This window comes from Gadus macrocephalus, chromosome 17 (genome assembly GCF_031168955.1).
Source record: "Gadus macrocephalus chromosome 17, ASM3116895v1".
Classification (NCBI taxonomy): domain Eukaryota; kingdom Metazoa; phylum Chordata; class Actinopteri; order Gadiformes; family Gadidae; genus Gadus; species Gadus macrocephalus.
Window position 1 is genome coordinate 10,171,083 of NC_082398.1, and position 22,654 is coordinate 10,193,736.

At 37.9% G+C, this 22,654-nt stretch overlaps 1 long non-coding RNA gene across 1 annotated transcript; it reads left to right on the plus strand.

Annotated features, from left to right (window-relative positions):
- The first annotated feature begins 21,482 nt into the window (after positions 1–21,482).
- Positions 21,483–22,585, plus strand: LOC132475953 (uncharacterized). The gene is made up of 2 exons (XR_009530031.1): positions 21,483–21,785; positions 21,834–22,585. It is a non-coding gene; the product is annotated as an uncharacterized LOC132475953 (long non-coding RNA).
- The last annotated feature ends 69 nt before the right edge of the window (positions 22,586–22,654 follow it).

Consider the following 22,654-nt stretch of genomic DNA (forward strand, 5'->3'; position numbering starts at 1 on the left):
AGGTTCGAGTCCCCGCAGGTACGGCTAATAAGAAGGATGAGCTTTCAGACACTATGTAGGTTCAGGTTCCCTGCTCAGAACCATAGTTCAAGAGGTATGTTAATGGATACATCTTATTTCTCTATCATGTGAATGGTAAAGTCAAGTATAACCTCCAAGCTCACTCTGATAAGAGTCTTGGTGGTGAAGCGGTCAGGGCTGGTGGTTAACGGTTAGTTAAAGCTCTGTTGACTCAGGTTCGAGTCCCCGCAGGCACGGCTAATAAGAAGGATGAGCTTTCAGACACTATGTAGGTTCAGGTTCCCTGCTCAGAACCATGGTTCAAGAGGTACGTTAATGGTTACATCTTATTTCTCTATCATGTGAATGGTAAAGTCAAGTATAACCTCCAAACATGATCTATAAGCGACTTGGTGGTGAAGCGGTCAGGGCTGGTGGTTAACGCTCTGTAGACTAAGGTTCGAGTCCCAGCTCACACGGTAACCAAGACGGGAGTACCCACAAAAGTAATGGATACATCATATTTGTCTATCATGTGAATGGTAAAGTCAAGTATAACCTCCAAGCACTCTCTGGTAAGCATCTTGGTGGTGCAGCGGTCAGGGCTGTTGGTTAACGGTCTGTAGGCTCAGGTTTGAGTCCCCGCACGCACGGCTAATAAGAATGACAAGCTTTCAGACACTATGTAGGTTCAGGTGCCCTGCTCAGAACAAGGGTTCAAGTGGTACCGTAATGGATACATCTTATTTCTCAATCATGTGAATGGTAAAGTCAAGTATAACCTCCAAACACTTTCTGAAAAGCGTCTGGGTGGTGCAGCGGTCAGGGCTGTTGGTTAACGCCCTGTAGACTAAGGATCGAGTCCCCGCTCACACGGCCACCAGAGGTACGTTAATAGTGACATCTTATTTCTCAATCATGTGAATGGTAAAGTCAAGTATAACCTCCAAACATGATCTTATAAGCGTCTGGGTGGTGAAGCGGTCAGGGCTGGTGTTTAACGGTTGGTTAACGCTCTGTAGACTAAGGTTCGAGTCCCTGCACGCACGGCTAATAAGCATGACAAGCTTTCAGACACTATGTAGCTTCAGGTGCCCTGCTCAGAACCAGGGTTCAAGAGGTACCGTAATGGATTCATCTTATTTCTCAATCATGTGAATGGTAAAGTCAAGTATAACCTCCAAGCATGCACTGCAAAGCGTCTGGGTGGTGCAGCGGTCAGGGCTGTTGGTTAACGCTCTCTAGACTAAGGTTCGAGTCCCCGCTCCCACGGCCACTAGAGGTACGTTAATGGATACATCTTATTTCTCAATCATGTGAATGGTAAAGTCAATCGTGACGTGATCAATGTGAGTTATAATGTGTACAATTACAATTAAAATTTGTGGGAGGAGTTATAATGTGTAAAGGGGAGGAGTTATAATGTATAAAGGGGAGGAGTTACAATTTGTGGGAGGGGTTACAATGTGTAAAGGGGAGGAGTTATCCCACACATTTAACAAAGTTATCATTTATAATATGTAAACTCCTCCCCTTTACACATGTTAAACTCCTCCCACAAATTATAACTCCTCCCCTTTACACATTTTAACTCCTCCCACAAATTATAACTCCTCCTCCTCCTCCTTAGGTTTTTTTCATGACGACCGATAAAAGACGACAGTATTATTAGCCATTATGTTTTTTTCATGACGGCCGATTAAAAAACAACAGTGTTACCCATTATGTTTTTTTCCATGATGACCGATAAAAAACAACAGTGTTACCCCTTATGTTTTTTTCATGACGGCCGATTAAAAAACAACAGTGTTACCCCTTAGGTTTTTTTCATGACGACCGATAAAAAACGACAGTGTTACCCCTTATGTTTTTTTCCATGACGACCGATAAAAAACAAGTGTTACCCCTTAGGTTTTTTTCATGACGACCGATAAAAAACCACAGTGTTACCCCTTATGTTTTTTTCAATGACGACCGATAAAAAACGACCGTGTTACCCCTTATGTTTTTTTCCATGACGACCGATAAAAAACAACAGTGTTACCCCTTAGGTTTTTTTCATGACGACCGATAAAAGACGACAGTGTTACCCCTTATGATTTTTTCCATGACGACCGATAAGAAAACAAGTGTTACCCCTTAGGTTTTTTTCATGACGACCGATAAAAAACGACAGTGTTACCCCTTATGTTTTTTTCCATGATGACCGATAAAAAACAACAGTGTTACCCATTATGTTTTTTTCCATGATGACCGATAAAAAACAACAGTGTTACCCCTTATGTTTTTTTCATGACGGCCGATTAAAAAACAACAGTGTTACCCCTTTTGTTTTTTTTATGACAACAAATGAAAAACGACAGTGTTACCCCTTTTGTTTTTTTTCATGACGACCGCTAAAAAACCACAGTGTTACCCCTTATTTTTTTTTTCATAACGACCGCTAAAAAACGACAGTGTTACCCCTTAGGTTTTTTTCATGACGACCGATAAAAGACGACAGTATTATTAGCCATTATGTTTTTTTCATGACGGCCGATTAAAAAACAACAGTGTTACCCCTTTTGTTTTTTTTATGACAACAAATGAAAAACGACAATGTTACCCATTATGTTTTTTTCAATGACGACCGCTAAAAAACTACAGTGTTACCCCTTATGATTTTTTCCATGATGACCAATAAAAAACCACAGTGTTACCCCTTATGTTTTTTTCAATGACGACCGATAAAAAACGACAGTGTTACCCCTTATGTTTTTTTCCATGACGACCGACAAAAAACAACAGTGTTACCCCTTAAGTTTTTTTCAATGACGACCGATAAAAAACGACAGTGTTACCCCTTATGTTTTTTTCCATGACGACCGATAAAAAACAACAGTGTTACCCCTTAGGTTTTTTTCATGACGACCGATAAAAAACCACAGTGTTACCCCTTATGTTTTTTTCAATGACGACCGATAAAAAACTACAGTGTTACCCCTTATGTTTTTTTCCATGACGACCGATAAAAAACAACAGTGTTACCCCTTAGGTTTTTTTCATGACGACCGATAAAAGACGACAGTGTTACCCCTTATGATTTTTTCCATGACGACCGATAAAAAACCACAGTGTTACCCCTTATGTTTTTTTCCATGACGACCGATAAAAAACGACAGTGTTACCCCTTATGATTTTTTCCATGACGACCGATAAAAAACCACAGTGTTACCCCTTATGTTTTGTTTGATGACGGGCGATGAAAAACCACACTGCTACACCTTATGTTTAATTTGACAACCGATAAAAAAATTGACAGTGTTACCCCTTATGTTTTTTTCTTGACGACCAATAAAAAACAAGTGTTACCCCTTATGTTTTTTTTCATGACTATCGAAAAAAACGACAGTGTTACCCCTTAGGTTTTTTTCATGACGACCGATAAAAATTGACAGTGTTACCCCTTAAGTTTTTTTCAATGACGACCGATAAAAAACGACAGTGTTACCCCTTATGTTTTTTTCCATGACGACCGATAAAAAACAACAGTGTTGCCCCTTAGGTTTTTTTCATGACGACCGATAAAAAACCACAGTGTTACCCCTTATGTTTTTTTCAATGACGACCGATAAAAAACAACAGTGTTACCCCTTATGTTTTTTTCCATGACGACCGATAAAAAACAACAGTGTTACCCCTTAGGTTTTTTTCATGATGACCGATAAAAGACGACAGTGTTACCCCTTATGATTTTTTCCATGACGACCGATAAAAAACCACAGTGTTGTTTTTTGCAGTATGTTTTTTTTCATGACGACCGCTAAAAAACGACAGTGTTACCCCTTATGTTTTTTTTCATGACGACCGCTAAAAAACGACAGTGTTACCCCTTATGATTTTTTCCATGATGACTGATAAAAAACAACAGTGTTACCCCTTATGTTTTTTTTCATGACGACCGCTAAAAAACGACAGTGTTACCCCTTATGATTTTTTCCATGACGACCGATAAAAAAACAGTGTTACCCCTTAAGTTTTGTTTGATGACGGGCGATGAAAAACCACACTGCTACACCTTGTTTAATTTGACAACCGATAAAAAAATTGACAGTGTTACCCCTTAAGTTTTTTTCAATGATGACCGTTAAAAAACGACAGTGTTACCCCTTATGTTTTTTTTCATGACGACCGATAAAAAACAACAGTGTTACCCCTTAGGTTTTTTTCCATGACGACCGATAAAAAAAACAGTGTTACCCCTTAGGTTTTTTTCATGACGACCGATAAAAGACGACAGTGTTACCCCTTATGTTTTTTTCCATGACGACCGATAAAAAACGACAGTGTTACCCCTTATGTTTTTTTCCATGATGACCGATAAAAAACAACAGTGTTACCCCTTATGTTTTTTTTCATGACGACCGCTAAAAAACGACAGTGTTACCCCTTATGATTTTTTCCATGACGACCGATAAAAAACCACAGTGTTACCCCTTATGTTTTGTTTGATGACGGGCGATGAAAAACCACACTGCTACACCTTATGTTTAATTTGACAACCGATAAAAAAATTGACAGTGTTACCCCTTATGTTTTTTTCTTGACGACCAATAAAAAACAAGTGTTACCCCTTATGTTTTTTTTCATGACTATCGAAAAAAACGACAGTGTTGCCCCTCAGGTTTTTTTCATGACGACCGATAAAAGACGACAGTATTACCCCTTAAGTTTTTTTCAATGACGACCGATAAAAAACGACAGTGTTACCCCTTATGTTTTTTTCCATGACGACCGATAAAAAACAACAGTGTTGCCCCTTAGGTTTTTTTCATGACGACCGATAAAAAACCACAGTGTTACCCCTTATGTTTTTTTCAATGACGACCGATAAAAAACAACAGTGTTACCCCTTATGTTTTTTTCCATGACGACCGATAAAAAACAACAGTGTTACCCCTTAGGTTTTTTTCATGATGACCGATAAAAGACGACAGTGTTACCCCTTATGATTTTTTCCATGACGACCGATAAAAAACCACAGTGTTGTTTTTTGCAGTATGTTTTTTTTCATGACGACCGCTAAAAAACGACAGTGTTACCCCTTATGTTTTTTTTCATGACGACCGATAAAAAACAACAGTGTTACCCCTTATGTTTTTTTTCATGACGACCGCTAAAAAACGACAGTGTTACCCCTTATGATTTTTTCCATGACGACCGATAAAAAACCACAGTGTTACCCCTTATGTTTTGTTTGATGACGGGCGATGAAAAACCACACTGCTACACCTTATGTTTAATTTGACAACCGATAAAAAAATTGACAGTGTTACCCCTTATGTTTTTTTCTTGACGACCAATAAAAAACAAGTGTTACCCCTTATGTTTTTTTTCATGACTATCGAAAAAAACGACAGTGTTGCCCCTCAGGTTTTTTTCATGACGACCGATAAAAGACGACAGTATTACCCCTTAAGTTTTTTTCAATGACGACCGATAAAAAACGACAGTGTTACCCCTTATGTTTTTTTCCATGACGACCGATAAAAAACAACAGTGTTGCCCCTTAGGTTTTTTTCATGACGACCGATAAAAAACCACAGTGTTACCCCTTATGTTTTTTTCAATGACGACCGATAAAAAACAACAGTGTTACCCCTTATGTTTTTTTCCATGACGACCGATAAAAAACAACAGTGTTACCCCTTAGGTTTTTTTCATGATGACCGATAAAAGACGACAGTGTTACCCCTTATGATTTTTTCCATGACGACCGATAAAAAACCACAGTGTTGTTTTTTGCAGTATGTTTTTTTTCATGACGACCGCTAAAAAACGACAGTGTTACCCCTTATGTTTTTTTTCATGACGACCGCTAAAAAACGACAGTGTTACCCCTTATGATTTTTTCCATGATGACTGATAAAAAACAACAGTGTTACCCCTTATGTTTTTTTTCATGACGACCGCTAAAAAACGACAGTGTTTACCCCTTATGATTTTTTCCATGACGACCGATAAAAAAACAGTGTTACCCCTTAAGTTTTGTTTGATGACGGGCGATGAAAAACCACACTGCTACACCTTGTTTAATTTGACAACCGATAAAAAAATTGACAGTGTTACCCCTTAAGTTTTTTTCAATGATGACCGTTAAAAAACGACAGTGTTACCCCTTATGTTTTTTTTCATGACGACCGATAAAAAACAACAGTGTTACCCCTTAGGTTTTTTTCCATGACGACCGATAAAAAAAACAGTGTTACCCCTTAGGTTTTTTTCATGACGACCGATAAAAGACGACAGTGTTACCCCTTATGTTTTTTTCCATGACGACCGATAAAAAACGACAGTGTTACCCCTTATGTTTTTTTCCATGATGACCGATAAAAAACAACAGTGTTACCCCTTATGTTTTTTTTCATGACGACCGCTAAAAAACGACAGTGTTACCCCTTATGATTTTTTCCATGACGACCGATAAAAAACCACAGTGTTACCCCTTATGTTTTGTTTGATGACGGGCGATGAAAAACCACACTGCTACACCTTATGTTTAATTTGACAACCGATAAAAAAATTGACAGTGTTACCCCTTATGTTTTTTTCATGACGACCAATAAAAAACAAGTGTTACCCCTTATGTATTTTTTTCATGACTATCGAAAAAAACGACAGTGTTACCCCTTATGTTTTTTTCCATGACGACCGATAAAAGACGACAGTGTTGCCCCTTAAGTTTTTTTCAATGACGACCGATAAAAAACGACAGTGTTACCCCTTATGTTTTTTTCCATGACGACCGATAAAAAACCACAGTGTTACCCCTTATGTTTTTTTCCATGATGACCAATAAAAAACCAGTGTTACCCCTTATGTTTTTTTCAATGACGACCGATAAAAAACGACAGTGTTACCCCTTATGTTTTTTTCCATGACGACCGATAAAAAACAAGTGTTACCCCTTATGTTTTTTTTCATGACTATCGAAAAAACGACAGTGTTACCCCTTAGGTTTTTTTCATGACGACCGATAAAAAACGACAGTGTTACCCCTTATGTTTTTTTCCATGACGACCGATAAAAAACGACAGTGTTACCCCTTATGTTTTTTTCCATGACGACCAATAAAGAACAACAGTGTTACCCCTTAAGTTTTTTTCAATAACGACCGATAAAAAACGACAGTGTTACCCCTTATGTTTTTTTCCATGACGACCGATAAAAAACAACAGTGTTACCCCTTAGGTTTTTTTCATGACGACCGATAAAAAACCACAGTGTTACCCCTTATGTTTTTTTCAATGACGACCGATAAAAAAGCGACAGTGTTACCCCTTATGTTTTTTTCCATGACGACCGATAAAAAACAACAGTGTTAGCCCTTAGGTTTTTTTCATGACGACCGATAAAAGACGACAGTGTTACCCCTTATGATTTTTTCCATGACGACCGATAAAAAACCAGTGTTACCCCTTATGTTTTTTTCAATGACGACCGATAAAAAACGACAGTGTTACCCCTTATGTTTTTTTCCGTGATGACCGATAAAAAACAACAGTGTTACCCCTTATGTTTTTTTTCATGACGACCGCTAAAAAACCACAGTGTTACCCCTTATGTTTTTTTTCATGACGACCGCTAAAAAACGACAGTGTTACCCCTTAGGTTTTTTTCATGACGACCGATAAAAGACGACAGTATTATTAGCCATTATGTTTTTTTCATGACGGCCGATTAAAAAACAACAGTGTTACCCCTTTTGTTTTTTTTATGACAACAAATGAAAAACGACAATGTTACCCATTATGTTTTTTTCAATGACGACCGCTAAAAAACGACAGTGTTACCCCTGATGATTTTTTCCATGACGACCGATAAAAAACCACAGTGTTACCCCTTATGTTTTTTTCCATGATGACCAATAAAAAACCACAGTGTTACCCCTTATGTTTTTTTCAATGACGACCGATAAAAAACGACAGTGTTACCCCTTATGTTTTTTTCCATGACGACCGATAAAAAACAAGTGTTACCCCTTATGTTTTTTTTCATGACTATCGAAAAAACGACAGTGTTACCCCTTAGGTTTTTTTCATGACGACCGATAAAAAACGACAGTGTTACCCCTTATGTTTTTTTCCATGACGACCGATAAAAAACGACAGTGTTACCCCTTATGTTTTTTTCCATGACGACCAATAAAAAACAACAGTGTTACCCCTTAAGTTTTTTTCAATGACGACCGATAAAAAACGACAGTGTTACCCCTTATGTTTTTTTCCATGACGACCGATAAAAAACAACAGTGTTACCCCTTAGGTTTTTTTCATGACGACCGATAAAAAACCACAGTGTTACCCCTTATGTTTTTTTCAATGACGACCGATAAAAAACGACAGTGTTACCCCTTATGTTTTTTTCCATGACGACCGATAAAAAACAAGTGTTACCCCTTATGTTTTTTTTCATGACTATCGAAAAAACGACAGTGTTACCCCTTAGGTTTTTTTCATGACGACCGATAAAAAACGACAGTGTTACCCCTTATGTTTTTTTCCATGACGACCGATAAAAAACGACAGTGTTACCCCTTATGTTTTTTTCCATGACGACCAATAAAAAACAACAGTGTTACCCCTTAAGTTTTTTTCAATGACGACCGATAAAAAACGACAGTGTTACCCCTTATGTTTTTTTCCATGACGACCGATAAAAAACAACAGTGTTACCCCTTAGGTTTTTTTCATGACGACCGATAAAAAACCACAGTGTTACCCCTTATGTTTTTTTCAATGACGACCGATAAAAAAGCGACAGTGTTACCCCTTATGTTTTTTTCCATGACGACTGATAAAAAACAACAGTGTTACCCCTTAGGTTTTTTTCATGACGACCGATAAAAGACGACAGTGTTACCCCTTATGATTTTTTCCATGACGACCGATAAAAAACCAGTGTTACCCCTTATGTTTTTTTCAATGACGACCGATAAAAAACGACAGTGTTACCCCTTATGTTTTTTTCCATGATGACCGATAAAAAACAACAGTGTTACCCCTTATGTTTTTTTCCATGACGACCGATAAAAAACAAGTGTTACCCCTTATGTTTTTTTTCATGACTATCGAAAAAACGACAGTGTTACCCCTTAGGTTTTTTTCATGACGACCGATAAAAAACGACAGTGTTACCCCTTATGTTTTTTTCCATGACGACCGATAAAAAACGACAGTGTTACCCCTTATGTTTTTTTCCATGACGACCAATAAAAAACAACAGTGTTACCCCTTAAGTTTTTTTCAATGACGACCGATAAAAAACGACAGTGTTACCCCTTATGTTTTTTTCCATGACGACCGATAAAAAACAACAGTGTTACCCCTTAGGTTTTTTTCATGACGACCGATAAAAAACCACAGTGTTACCCCTTATGTTTTTTTCAATGACGACCGATAAAAAACGACAGTGTTACCCCTTATGTTTTTTTCCATGACGACCGATAAAAAACAAGTGTTACCCCTCATGTTTTTTTTCATGACTATCGAAAAAACGACAGTGTTACCCCTTAGGTTTTTTTCATGACGACCGATAAAAAACGACAGTGTTGCCCCTTATGTTTTTTTCAATGACGACCGATAAAAAACGACAGTGTTACCCCTTATGTTTTTTTCCATGACGACCGATAAAAAACAACAGTGTTACCCCTTAGGTTTTTTTCATGACGACCGATAAAAAACCACAGTGTTACCCCTTATGTTTTTTTCAATGACGACCGATAAAAAAGCGACAGTGTTACCCCTTATGTTTTTTTCCATGACGACTGATAAAAAACAACAGTGTTACCCCTTAGGTTTTTTTCATGACGACCGATAAAAGACGACAGTGTTACCCCTTATGATTTTTTCCATGACGACCGATAAAAAACCAGTGTTACCCCTTATGTTTTTTTCAATGACGACCGATAAAAAACGACAGTGTTACCCCTTATGTTTTTTTCCATGACGACCGATAAAAAACAACAGTGTTACCCCTTATGTTTTTTTCAATGACGACCGCTAAAAAACGACAGTGTTACCCCTTATGTTTTGTTTGATGACGGGCGATGAAAAACCACACTGCTACACCTTATGTTTAATTTGACAACCGATAAAAAAATTGACAGTGTTACCCCTTATGTTTTTTTCATGACGGCCGATTAAAAAACAACAGTGTTACCCCTTTTGTTTTTTTTATGACAACAAATGAAAAACGACAATGTTACCCATTATGTTTTTTTCATGACGGCCGATTAAAAAACAACAGTGTTACCCCTTATGTTTTTTTCAATGACGACCGCTAAAAAACGACAGTGTTACCCCTTTTGTTTTTTTTATGACGACCGAGAAAAAACAAGTGTTACCCCTTATGTTTTTTTTCATGACTATCGAAAAAAACGACAGTGTTACCCCTTAGGTTTTTTTTCATGACGACCGCTAAAAAACCACAGTGTTACCCCTTATGTTTTTTTTCATGACGACCGCTAAAAAACGACAGTGTTACCCCTTAGGTTTTTTTCATGACGACCGATAAAAGACGACAGTATTATTAGCCATTATGTTTTTTTCATGACGGCCGATTAAAAAACAACAGTGTTACCCCTTTTGTTTTTTTTATGACAACAAATGAAAAACGACAATGTTACCCATTATGTTTTTTTCAATGACGACCGCTAAAAAACGACAGTGTTACCCCTGATGATTTTTTCCATGACGACCGATAAAAAACCACAGTGTTACCCCTTATGTTTTTTTCCATGATGACCAATAAAAAACCACAGTGTTACCCCTTATGTTTTTTTCAATGACGACCGATAAAAAACGACAGTGTTACCCCTTATGTTTTTTTCCATGACGACCGATAAAAAACAAGTGTTACCCCTTATGTTTTTTTTCATGACTATCGAAAAAACGACAGTGTTACCCCTTAGGTTTTTTTCATGACGACCGATAAAAAACGACAGTGTTACCCCTTATGTTTTTTTCCATGACGACCGATAAAAAACGACAGTGTTACCCCTTATGTTTTTTTCCATGACGACCAATAAAAAACAACAGTGTTACCCCTTAAGTTTTTTTCAATGACGACCGATAAAAAACGACAGTGTTACCCCTTATGTTTTTTTCCATGACGACCGATAAAAAACAACAGTGTTACCCCTTAGGTTTTTTTCATGACGACCGATAAAAAACCACAGTGTTACCCCTTATGTTTTTTTCAATGACGACCGATAAAAAACGACAGTGTTACCCCTTATGTTTTTTTCCATGACGACCGATAAAAAACAAGTGTTACCCCTTATGTTTTTTTTCATGACTATCGAAAAAACGACAGTGTTACCCCTTAGGTTTTTTTCATGACGACCGATAAAAAACGACAGTGTTACCCCTTATGTTTTTTTCCATGACGACCGATAAAAAACGACAGTGTTACCCCTTATGTTTTTTTCCATGACGACCAATAAAAAACAACAGTGTTACCCCTTAAGTTTTTTTCAATGACGACCGATAAAAAACGACAGTGTTACCCCTTATGTTTTTTTCCATGACGACCGATAAAAAACAACAGTGTTACCCCTTAGGTTTTTTTCATGACGACCGATAAAAAACCACAGTGTTACCCCTTATGTTTTTTTCAATGACGACCGATAAAAAAGCGACAGTGTTACCCCTTATGTTTTTTTCCATGACGACTGATAAAAAACAACAGTGTTACCCCTTAGGTTTTTTTCATGACGACCGATAAAAGACGACAGTGTTACCCCTTATGATTTTTTCCATGACGACCGATAAAAAACCAGTGTTACCCCTTATGTTTTTTTCAATGACGACCGATAAAAAACGACAGTGTTACCCCTTATGTTTTTTTCCATGATGACCGATAAAAAACAACAGTGTTACCCCTTATGTTTTTTTCCATGACGACCGATAAAAAACAAGTGTTACCCCTTATGTTTTTTTTCATGACTATCGAAAAAACGACAGTGTTACCCCTTAGGTTTTTTTCATGACGACCGATAAAAAACGACAGTGTTACCCCTTATGTTTTTTTCCATGACGACCGATAAAAAACGACAGTGTTACCCCTTATGTTTTTTTCCATGACGACCAATAAAAAACAACAGTGTTACCCCTTAAGTTTTTTTCAATGACGACCGATAAAAAACGACAGTGTTACCCCTTATGTTTTTTTCCATGACGACCGATAAAAAACAACAGTGTTACCCCTTAGGTTTTTTTCATGACGACCGATAAAAAACCACAGTGTTACCCCTTATGTTTTTTTCAATGACGACCGATAAAAAACGACAGTGTTACCCCTTATGTTTTTTTCCATGACGACCGATAAAAAACAAGTGTTACCCCTTATGTTTTTTTTCATGACTATCGAAAAAACGACAGTGTTACCCCTTAGGTTTTTTTCATGACGACCGATAAAAAACGACAGTGTTGCCCCTTATGTTTTTTTCAATGACGACCGATAAAAAACGACAGTGTTACCCCTTATGTTTTTTTCCATGACGACCGATAAAAAACAACAGTGTTACCCCTTAGGTTTTTTTCATGACGACCGATAAAAAACCACAGTGTTACCCCTTATGTTTTTTTCAATGACGACCGATAAAAAAGCGACAGTGTTACCCCTTATGTTTTTTTCCATGACGACTGATAAAAAACAACAGTGTTACCCCTTAGGTTTTTTTCATGACGACCGATAAAAGACGACAGTGTTACCCCTTATGATTTTTTCCATGACGACCGATAAAAAACCAGTGTTACCCCTTATGTTTTTTTCAATGACGACCGATAAAAAACGACAGTGTTACCCCTTATGTTTTTTTCCATGACGACCGATAAAAAACAACAGTGTTACCCCTTATGTTTTTTTCAATGACGACCGCTAAAAAACGACAGTGTTACCCCTTATGTTTTGTTTGATGACGGGCGATGAAAAACCACACTGCTACACCTTATGTTTAATTTGACAACCGATAAAAAAATTGACAGTGTTACCCCTTATGTTTTTTTCATGACGGCCGATTAAAAAACAACAGTGTTACCCCTTTTGTTTTTTTTATGACAACAAATGAAAAACGACAATGTTACCCATTATGTTTTTTTCATGACGGCCGATTAAAAAACAACAGTGTTACCCCTTATGTTTTTTTCAATGACGACCGCTAAAAAACGACAGTGTTACCCCTTTTGTTTTTTTTATGACGACCGAGAAAAAACAAGTGTTACCCCTTATGTTTTTTTTCATGACTATCGAAAAAAACGACAGTGTTACCCCTTAGGTTTTTTTTCATGACGACCGCTAAAAAACCACAGTGTTACCCCTTATGTTTTTTTTCATGACGACCGCTAAAAAACGACAGTGTTACCCCTTAGGTTTTTTTCATGACGACCGATAAAAGACGACAGTATTATTAGCCATTATGTTTTTTTCATGACGGCCGATTAAAAAACAACAGTGTTACCCCTTTTGTTTTTTTTATGACAACAAATGAAAAACGACAATGTTACCCATTATGTTTTTTTCAATGACGACCGCTAAAAAACGACAGTGTTACCCCTGATGATTTTTTCCATGACGACCGATAAAAAACCACAGTGTTACCCCTTATGTTTTTTTCCATGATGACCAATAAAAAACCACAGTGTTACCCCTTATGTTTTTTCAATGACGACCGATAAAAAACGACAGTGTTACCCCTTATGTTTTTTTCCATGACGACCGATAAAAAACAAGTGTTACCCCTTATGTTTTTTTTCATGACTATCGAAAAAACGACAGTGTTACCCCTTAGGTTTTTTTCATGACGACCGATAAAAAACGACAGTGTTACCCCTTATGTTTTTTTCCATGACGACCGATAAAAAACGACAGTGTTACCCCTTATGTTTTTTTCCATGACGACCAATAAAAAACAACAGTGTTACCCCTTAAGTTTTTTTCAATAACGACCGATAAAAAACGACAGTGTTACCCCTTATGTTTTTTTCCATGACGACCGATAAAAAACAACAGTGTTACCCCTTAGGTTTTTTTCATGACGACCGATAAAAAACCACAGTGTTACCCCTTATGTTTTTTTCAATGACGACCGATAAAAAAGCGACAGTGTTACCCCTTATGTTTTTTTCCATGACGACCGATAAAAAACAACAGTGTTAGCCCTTAGGTTTTTTTCATGACGACCGATAAAAGACGACAGTGTTACCCCTTATGATTTTTTCCATGACGACCGATAAAAAACCAGTGTTACCCCTTATGTTTTTTTCAATGACGACCGATAAAAAACGACAGTGTTACCCCTTATGTTTTTTTCCATGATGACCGATAAAAAACAACAGTGTTACCCCTTATGTTTTTTTTCATGACGACCGCTAAAAAACCACAGTGTTACCCCTTATGTTTTTTTTCATGACGACCGCTAAAAAACGACAGTGTTACCCCTTAGGTTTTTTTCATGACGACCGATAAAAGACGACAGTATTATTAGCCATTATGTTTTTTTCATGACGGCCGATTAAAAAACAACAGTGTTACCCCTTTTGTTTTTTTTATGACAACAAATGAAAAACGACAATGTTACCCATTATGTTTTTTTCAATGACGACCGCTAAAAAACGACAGTGTTACCCCTGATGATTTTTTCCATGACGACCGATAAAAAACCACAGTGTTACCCCTTATGTTTTTTTCCATGATGACCAATAAATAACCACAGTGTTACCCCTTATGTTTTTTTCAATGACGACCGATAAAAAACAAGTGTTACCCCTTATGTTTTTTTTCATGACTATCGAAAAAACGACAGTGTTACCCCTTAGGTTTTTTTCATGACGACCGATAAAAAACGACAGTGTTACCCCTTATGTTTTTTTCCATGACGACCGATAAAAAACGACAGTGTTACCCCTTATGTTTTTTTCCATGACGACCAATAAAAAACAACAGTGTTACCCCTTAAGTTTTTTTCAATGACGACCGATAAAAAACGACAGTGTTACCCCTTATGTTTTTTTCCATGACGACCGATAAAAAACAACAGTGTTACCCCTTAGGTTTTTTTCATGACGACCGATAAAAGACGACAGTATTATTAGCCATTATGTTTTTTTCATGACGGCCGATTAAAAAACAACAGTGTTACCCCTTTTGTTTTTTTTATGACAACAAATGAAAAACGACAATGTTACCCATTATGTTTTTTTCAATGACGACCGCTAAAAAACGACAGTGTTACCCCTGATGATTTTTTCCATGACGACCGATAAAAAACCACAGTGTTACCCCTTATGTTTTTTTCCATGATGACCAATAAAAAACCACAGTGTTACCCCTTATGTTTTTTCAATGACGACCGATAAAAAACGACAGTGTTACCCCTTAGGTTTTTTTCCATGACGACCGATAAAAAACAAGTGTTACCCCTTATGTTTTTTTTCATGACTATCGAAAAAACGACAGTGTTACCCCTTAGGTTTTTTTCATGACGACCGATAAAAAACGACAGTGTTACCCCTTATGTTTTTTTCCATGACGACCGATAAAAAACGACAGTGTTACCCCTTATGTTTTTTTCCATGACGACCAATAAAAAACAACAGTGTTACCCCTTAAGTTTTTTTCAATAACGACCGATAAAAAACGACAGTGTTACCCCTTATGTTTTTTTCCATGACGACCGATAAAAAACAACAGTGTTACCCCTTAGGTTTTTTTCATGACGACCGATAAAAAACCACAGTGTTACCCCTTATGTTTTTTTCAATGACGACCGATAAAAAAGCGACAGTGTTACCCCTTATGTTTTTTTCCATGACGACCGATAAAAAACAACAGTGTTAGCCCTTAGGTTTTTTTCATGACGACCGATAAAAGACGACAGTGTTACCCCTTATGATTTTTTCCATGACGACCGATAAAAAACCAGTGTTACCCCTTATGTTTTTTTCAATGACGACCGATAAAAAACGACAGTGTTACCCCTTATGTTTTTTTCCATGATGACCGATAAAAAACAACAGTGTTACCCCTTATGTTTTTTTTCATGACGACCGCTAAAAAACCACAGTGTTACCCCTTATGTTTTTTTTCATGACGACCGCTAAAAAACGACAGTGTTACCCCTTAGGTTTTTTTCATGACGACCGATAAAAGACGACAGTATTATTAGCCATTATGTTTTTTTCATGACGGCCGATTAAAAAACAACAGTGTTACCCCTTTTGTTTTTTTTATGACAACAAATGAAAAACGACAATGTTACCCATTATGTTTTTTTCAATGACGACCGCTAAAAAACGACAGTGTTACCCCTGATGATTTTTTCCATGACGACCGATAAAAAACCACAGTGTTACCCCTTATGTTTTTTTCCATGATGACCAATAAAAAACCACAGTGTTACCCCTTATGTTTTTTTCAATGACGACCGATAAAAAACAAGTGTTACCCCTTATGTTTTTTTTCATGACTATCGAAAAAACGACAGTGTTACCCCTTAGGTTTTTTTCATGACGACCGATAAAAAACGACAGTGTTACCCCTTATGTTTTTTTCCATGACGACCGATAAAAAACGACAGTGTTACCCCTTAAGTTTTTTTCAATGACGACCGATAAAAAACGACAGTGTTACCCCTTATGTTTTTTTCCATGACGACCGATAAAAAACAACAGTGTTACCCCTTAGGTTTTTTTCATGACGACCGATAAAAAACCACAGTGTTACCCCTTATGTTTTTTTCAATGACGACCGATAAAAAACGACAGTGTTACCCCTTATTTTTTTTTCCATGACGACCGATAAAAAACAAGTGTTACCCCTTATGTTTTTTTTCATGACTATCGAAAAAACGACAGTGTTACCCCTTAGGTTTTTTTCATGACGACCGATAAAAAACGACAGTGTTACCCCTTATGTTTTTTTCCATGACGACCGATAAAAAACGACAGTGTTACCCCTTATGTTTTTTTCCATGACGACCAATAAAAAACAACAGTGTTACCCCTTAAGTTTTTTTCAATGACGACCGATAAAAAACGACAGTGTTACCCCTTATGTTTTTTTCCATGACGACCGATAAAAAACAACAGTGTTACCCCTTAGGTTTTTTTCATGACGACCGATAAAAAACCACAGTGTTACCCCTTATGTTTTTTTCAATGACGACCGATAAAAAAGCGACAGTGTTACCCCTTAGGTTTTTTTCATGACGACCGATAAAAGACGACAGTGTTACCCCTTATGATTTTTTCCATGACGACCGATAAAAAACCAGTGTTACCCCTTATGTTTTTTTCAATGACGGCCGATAAAAAACGACAGTGTTACCCCTTATGTTTTTTTCCATGATGACCGATAAAAAACAACAGTGTTACCCCTTATGTTTTTTTTCATGACGACCGCTAAAAAACGACAGTGTTACCCCTTATGTTTTGTTTGATGACGGGCGATGAAAAACCACACTGCTACACCTTATGTTTAATTTGACAACCGATAAAAAAATTGACAGTGTTACCCCTTATGTTTTTTTCATGACGACCAATAAAAAACAAGTGTTACCCCTTATGTTTTTTTTCATGACTATCGAAAAAAACGACAGTATTATTACCCATTATGTTTTTTTCATGACGGCCGATTAAAAAACAACAGTGTTACCCCTTATGTTTTGTTTGATGACTGGCGATGAAAAACCACACTGCTACACCTTGTTTAATTTGACAACCGATAAAAAAATTGACAGTGTTACCCCTTCTGTTTTTTTCATGACGACCGATAAAAAACAAGTGTTACCCCTTATGTTTTTTTTCATGACTATCGAAAAAAAACAACAGTGTTACCCCTTAGGTTTTTTTCATGACGACCGATAAAAAACAACAGTGTTACCCCTTATGTTTTGTTTGATGACGGGCGATGAAAAACCACACTGCTACACCTTATGTTTAATTTGACAACCGATAAAAAAATTGACAGTGTTACCCCTTATGTTTTTTTCATGACGACCGATATAAAACAAGTGTTACCCCTTAGGTTTTTTATAGCCGTGCGTGCGGGGACTTGAACCTGAGTCTACAGAGCGTTAACCGACAGCCCGGACCGCTTCACCACCAAGACGCTAACCAGAGCGTGCTTGGAGGTTATACTTGACTTTACCATTCACATGATAGAGAAATAAGATGTATCCATTACGGGACCTCTTGAACCCTGGTTCTGAGCAGGGCACATGAACCTACATAGTGTCTGAAAGCTTGTCATTCTTATTATCCGTGCGAGCGGGGACTCGAACCAGAGTCTACAGAGCGTTAACCGACAGCCACACCACCAAGACACAGATCAGGATGTTTTGGAGGTTATACATGACTTTACAATTCACACAGTCTAGAAATAAGAGGTATCCATTAAGGTACTTATTCCATCAGGTTAAACCATGGGTCTAAGTGGTGAACAGAATGTAGGCTCAGCAAGAAAGGATGAGCAAATTCTCTATCCCTGGAGCTGGGACTCGAATCTGCGTCTGAGTTTTGATGATTTGACGATTTTGTTGATGGCGGTTAGACTTGACTTTGCAACTCACATGATATACAAAAAAACATTAGAGAACATTAGTTGGACTTCAACCCCAGTCTCTGGAGTGTCAGCCAACTGCTCTCTCCACTTCCCCATGGAGGTTGTGATCAATTTGTGGTCGGAGGCTATATCAATCAGTTCAATAGAAATATCCTTAAACTTTATAGACTTTTTTAGATTTAGATTTACTAGACTTACCCACTAGTTAATTAACATACATTAAACAGAAATTGAACAGGAATTGAACCCTGATCTCCAGAGTGCTATCCAACAGTGCTCTCCACTGCACCACTTTTCAAATCCTGCTGATGTTTGTTTCAAGTAAGATAGAGCAAGGATACTATAACTCTGCAAATCAATAGATGCGGCTGTCGAAAGCAAACGCTAACCCGGGGAATTCCCCTTCTTGACGCACAATGATGAATTTGGGATTAAACAAATCGCCTCAATCTGGGTAAACCATGCAAATTTTCATATACCTCTGCGTATCCCATTAAATTCCTTTGAAGGTCTAGGAAGGCCTATATTTTATCTCCAGCCATTTCATATCAAGTGTCACATGTGTAGCGCTGTGAATGAAATATCGCAGACAATCTAGAGATCATATATATAAAACAATGACAGAAATCCTATTTGAACTGGTCTTTCATCATAAACATCACATCGCCCAGAAACAGTAGCAAAATCAAAGTGGAAAAGCATCTTTGATATCACAGGGAAATAAATGTTTCTACTTCAATGCATAACTTGTTGATTTGTGGTTTGAGGGATTATCCTAGGTGTCATCCAACTCATTGGCTTCCATCCAACTTTATCGGATTCGCAATTGACTCCGACTGATCTCTTCGGTTTTAAAGTAGGCAACCGAAATGTAAAGTAAGACTGATCTCATTCGTAACAAATGTACTGTTTCATGTCCTGTTTCATCTGCTGATGAAGACTTCCATCATTGGTTCGACCCGTGGTTAAATTCATCAGACTAATCCGTTTCACCGGTTCTTCAGGGCCCATGAGATTGGTCTCGATAATGTTGTGTCCTTTCCTCTGTTTCTACGGTTGTTGAATTCGGCGGAACGGCTTTACATCTGAAAAGTAATATGAGAAAAGAAGGTCAGGTTATGCAAAGGACTACAATGACGAGCATCAAAACAGACTACAGAGGCAAAAGTACAAGAAAGCAAGACATCGGCGATCACAACTGCCTCAAAAACACACCCTCTCAGCACTTTAACAACTAGTGTCACATGTTGTTATAGTGTCACACGGTCACCAAGAAGGGAGTACCCCCCAAAAGGTCCCCAACGTGGCAGAACCTCCCCATCCCCCCCTTCATAGGGGCTGGGGGGGGGGGGGGTGTTAGGACTAAAAGGGTCTTGCTACTTTTTTGTACATTGCATTAATTTAGTTACTCTGTGACTGTCCCACTAGCCCCCCCCCCCCTCCCCAAAAAAAGATCTATCATCTAGATCTATAGATCTAGATCTATAGTTTTAAGATTGTCCAGGGGACATGAACCAGGAACTCTGGTGACCACAACCAAGAGCAATCGACTATCAAGGCATTGAGGCTAAATTGGTACATTGTTAAGTGACTCGAACCCAGGACCTCAGGCGGATCTCCACTGGGCCACAGAGCTGGAGATTCCCAGAAGGCTATTGGACATTATATTCAAACAACGACTTACGTGGTTGAAAACAGGTCATGAGCAGGACTTGAAGCTTGGACATAGATACATTACCTACATCACAACTCACTTGAACTATATGACATTAAATCACGTAAACGTTACTTCAACATTATTCACATGAAAATTGTCGAACAATAAGAACACAATTGAACTTCAGAAACAGGATTTCCATCAATACACAATTGTTTCATACATATCTCACTATACGCTAACTATATGTTAAATCTTTGACTGCAGCATCTTGATTTAAAAATCAAGCAAAAATATTTAATTAATGTAGATTTTGCGAAGTAACACTTGACAAAGCAGTCATGTGACATTCGTGCTCCCATTACATTCCCAACATCACAGATTGTTTTGCTAAACGACAGACTATTCCAACCCCAAACAAAAAAGAGCCATGCCATAACAAGAGTTATGTATTTCATAACTGTGCATATTCATATTCATATTCAGATTTTATTTGTCACATACACAATACATTGCAGTGAAATGTTCACAGTCGGCTCCATGCTAAATATATGCATAACAAACATAACAAAACAGTAAATACATTCAATATGTCAGAGGTTATTGCACAAAGTCTAAGGAGCGGGGGGTTACTTAAATAAATATATATATCAATAAGTGCAGTTGCTCAAAGTGCTTTAATCAGTGCCATTACCTCCTCACAGCTTGGGGGTAGAAACTCTTCCAGTCTCTCAGTTTTTGCCGCCAGTGAGCGGTATCTGTCGTCCGTAGCCAGGATGGCTACGGACGATGGCTTCACATCAATAGCGATTATTTTCACTGGGACTCCATTGACTCCAAAGACTCCAAAGTCCAAACCATATAACTACACTATGTGACTACAATTCAAAACAATAAAGAACAAACTTAACTTTTCTGGTTACATCCACAGATTATGTGTCACCTTTGTTGTGTCTGTCTTCGGCCCCAGTGTAGCAGTCTGTTTACTGTCCTGTGTTGTTTGATCGCATAAAACCACCATCCACACAGGTCATAGAGTAGGCACCATTTGGCACCAACAGTACGCTGAAGAAAGGAGTCCAATCCTTGGTCGCACAAATCTAGCCATCAATCAGAACGTCCTTCATCGCCATCTGCTGTCCGTATGGGTGTAACGCATGTAGACTATCAGGGCCTACAGGTTAAACAGACTTTCCACATGTGTACATTCATTTGTGGTGTTGCGTTTTTTCTGAAGAAAGAAGTCCAATCCTTGGTCGCTTTTAACTCATTTTATTAGTTAAAGTAGGCATATTTCGGTTTGGTAACTATGAAGCATATTGGAGGGAATTGTATCTAACGCGTATTGAAAATAATATCGAGTACCACTCTCGGCCGGGCTACCTATTGATTCTGGCCTCTCAATCAGAATTCCGAGCTGTGATCGTCAAGTGGGCGTGGCCTATATGGAGTGGGCGTGGCCGGTGTGACTAATGGCTCCGCCATCCTCACCTGTCTAAAGGTGCTGCCATCTGTGGCTGGAGTAGTTATTGCAGTTTATGTGTTCGATCCTGCATCCTAGTGGCTATGTGAGGGTAATGCAGCTTGTGTGTTCGATCCTGCTTCCTAGTGGCTATGTGGGGGCAGTTTATGTGCTTAAAATACGTAACAGTGGAAACTCTGGCAGTCTTTCTGAATCGTTCGAGAAACTCACATGCATTTATGGATGCAGCGATTCACCCTCCAAAGGTGATTTCAAGTACGGGGTCGATATAAGCAGTGGTAGTAGTTAACTTGTCAAATGATGTCAAACTGTTTGCTTGACCACGTGTAGCAGAAGAGAATAGATTTCAGATGCATTATCTTGTATCCGTGAAGCAAGCCCTATTGGTTCAACTGATCCTGGAGAAACGCCAATGTCCATCAGATCTTGAGGCGCTTTCCGTCTGAACAACCCCACATTTCTGAAGTGGACAAACATCATCAATATCACTGATGGACTACCTCCCAAAGTCTATACTCTGCAGGTGGTGCCTGTTTTATTCTATAAAATCGAGCTCTCAAGTGAATGACAGCTGCTGCATTTTGAGGTATCTCATTATTTCCAAAAAACCAAAGCATAAAAAACTTCTCTCGAAATTCTGAGATAATAAGGTCTTTAATTCAGAAATACAGGAGCAGAATTTATTTTCTTAAGCAATGCATTATACTTCCGTATATCTGTCTTGGACATTTTCACTCAAACAGGGTAGTCAATTTATTAATGCCTCTGATCTATGCACATAGATCAGATATAGAAAAGGGTTAGACTATTGGTTAGCACTTGCCACTTGAGGAAATGTTGAGCATTTCTTTTTTTTCTTTTTTCCACAATGTCTTGTTTTTTTTAAACGATTTATGATGACTATATGCTCT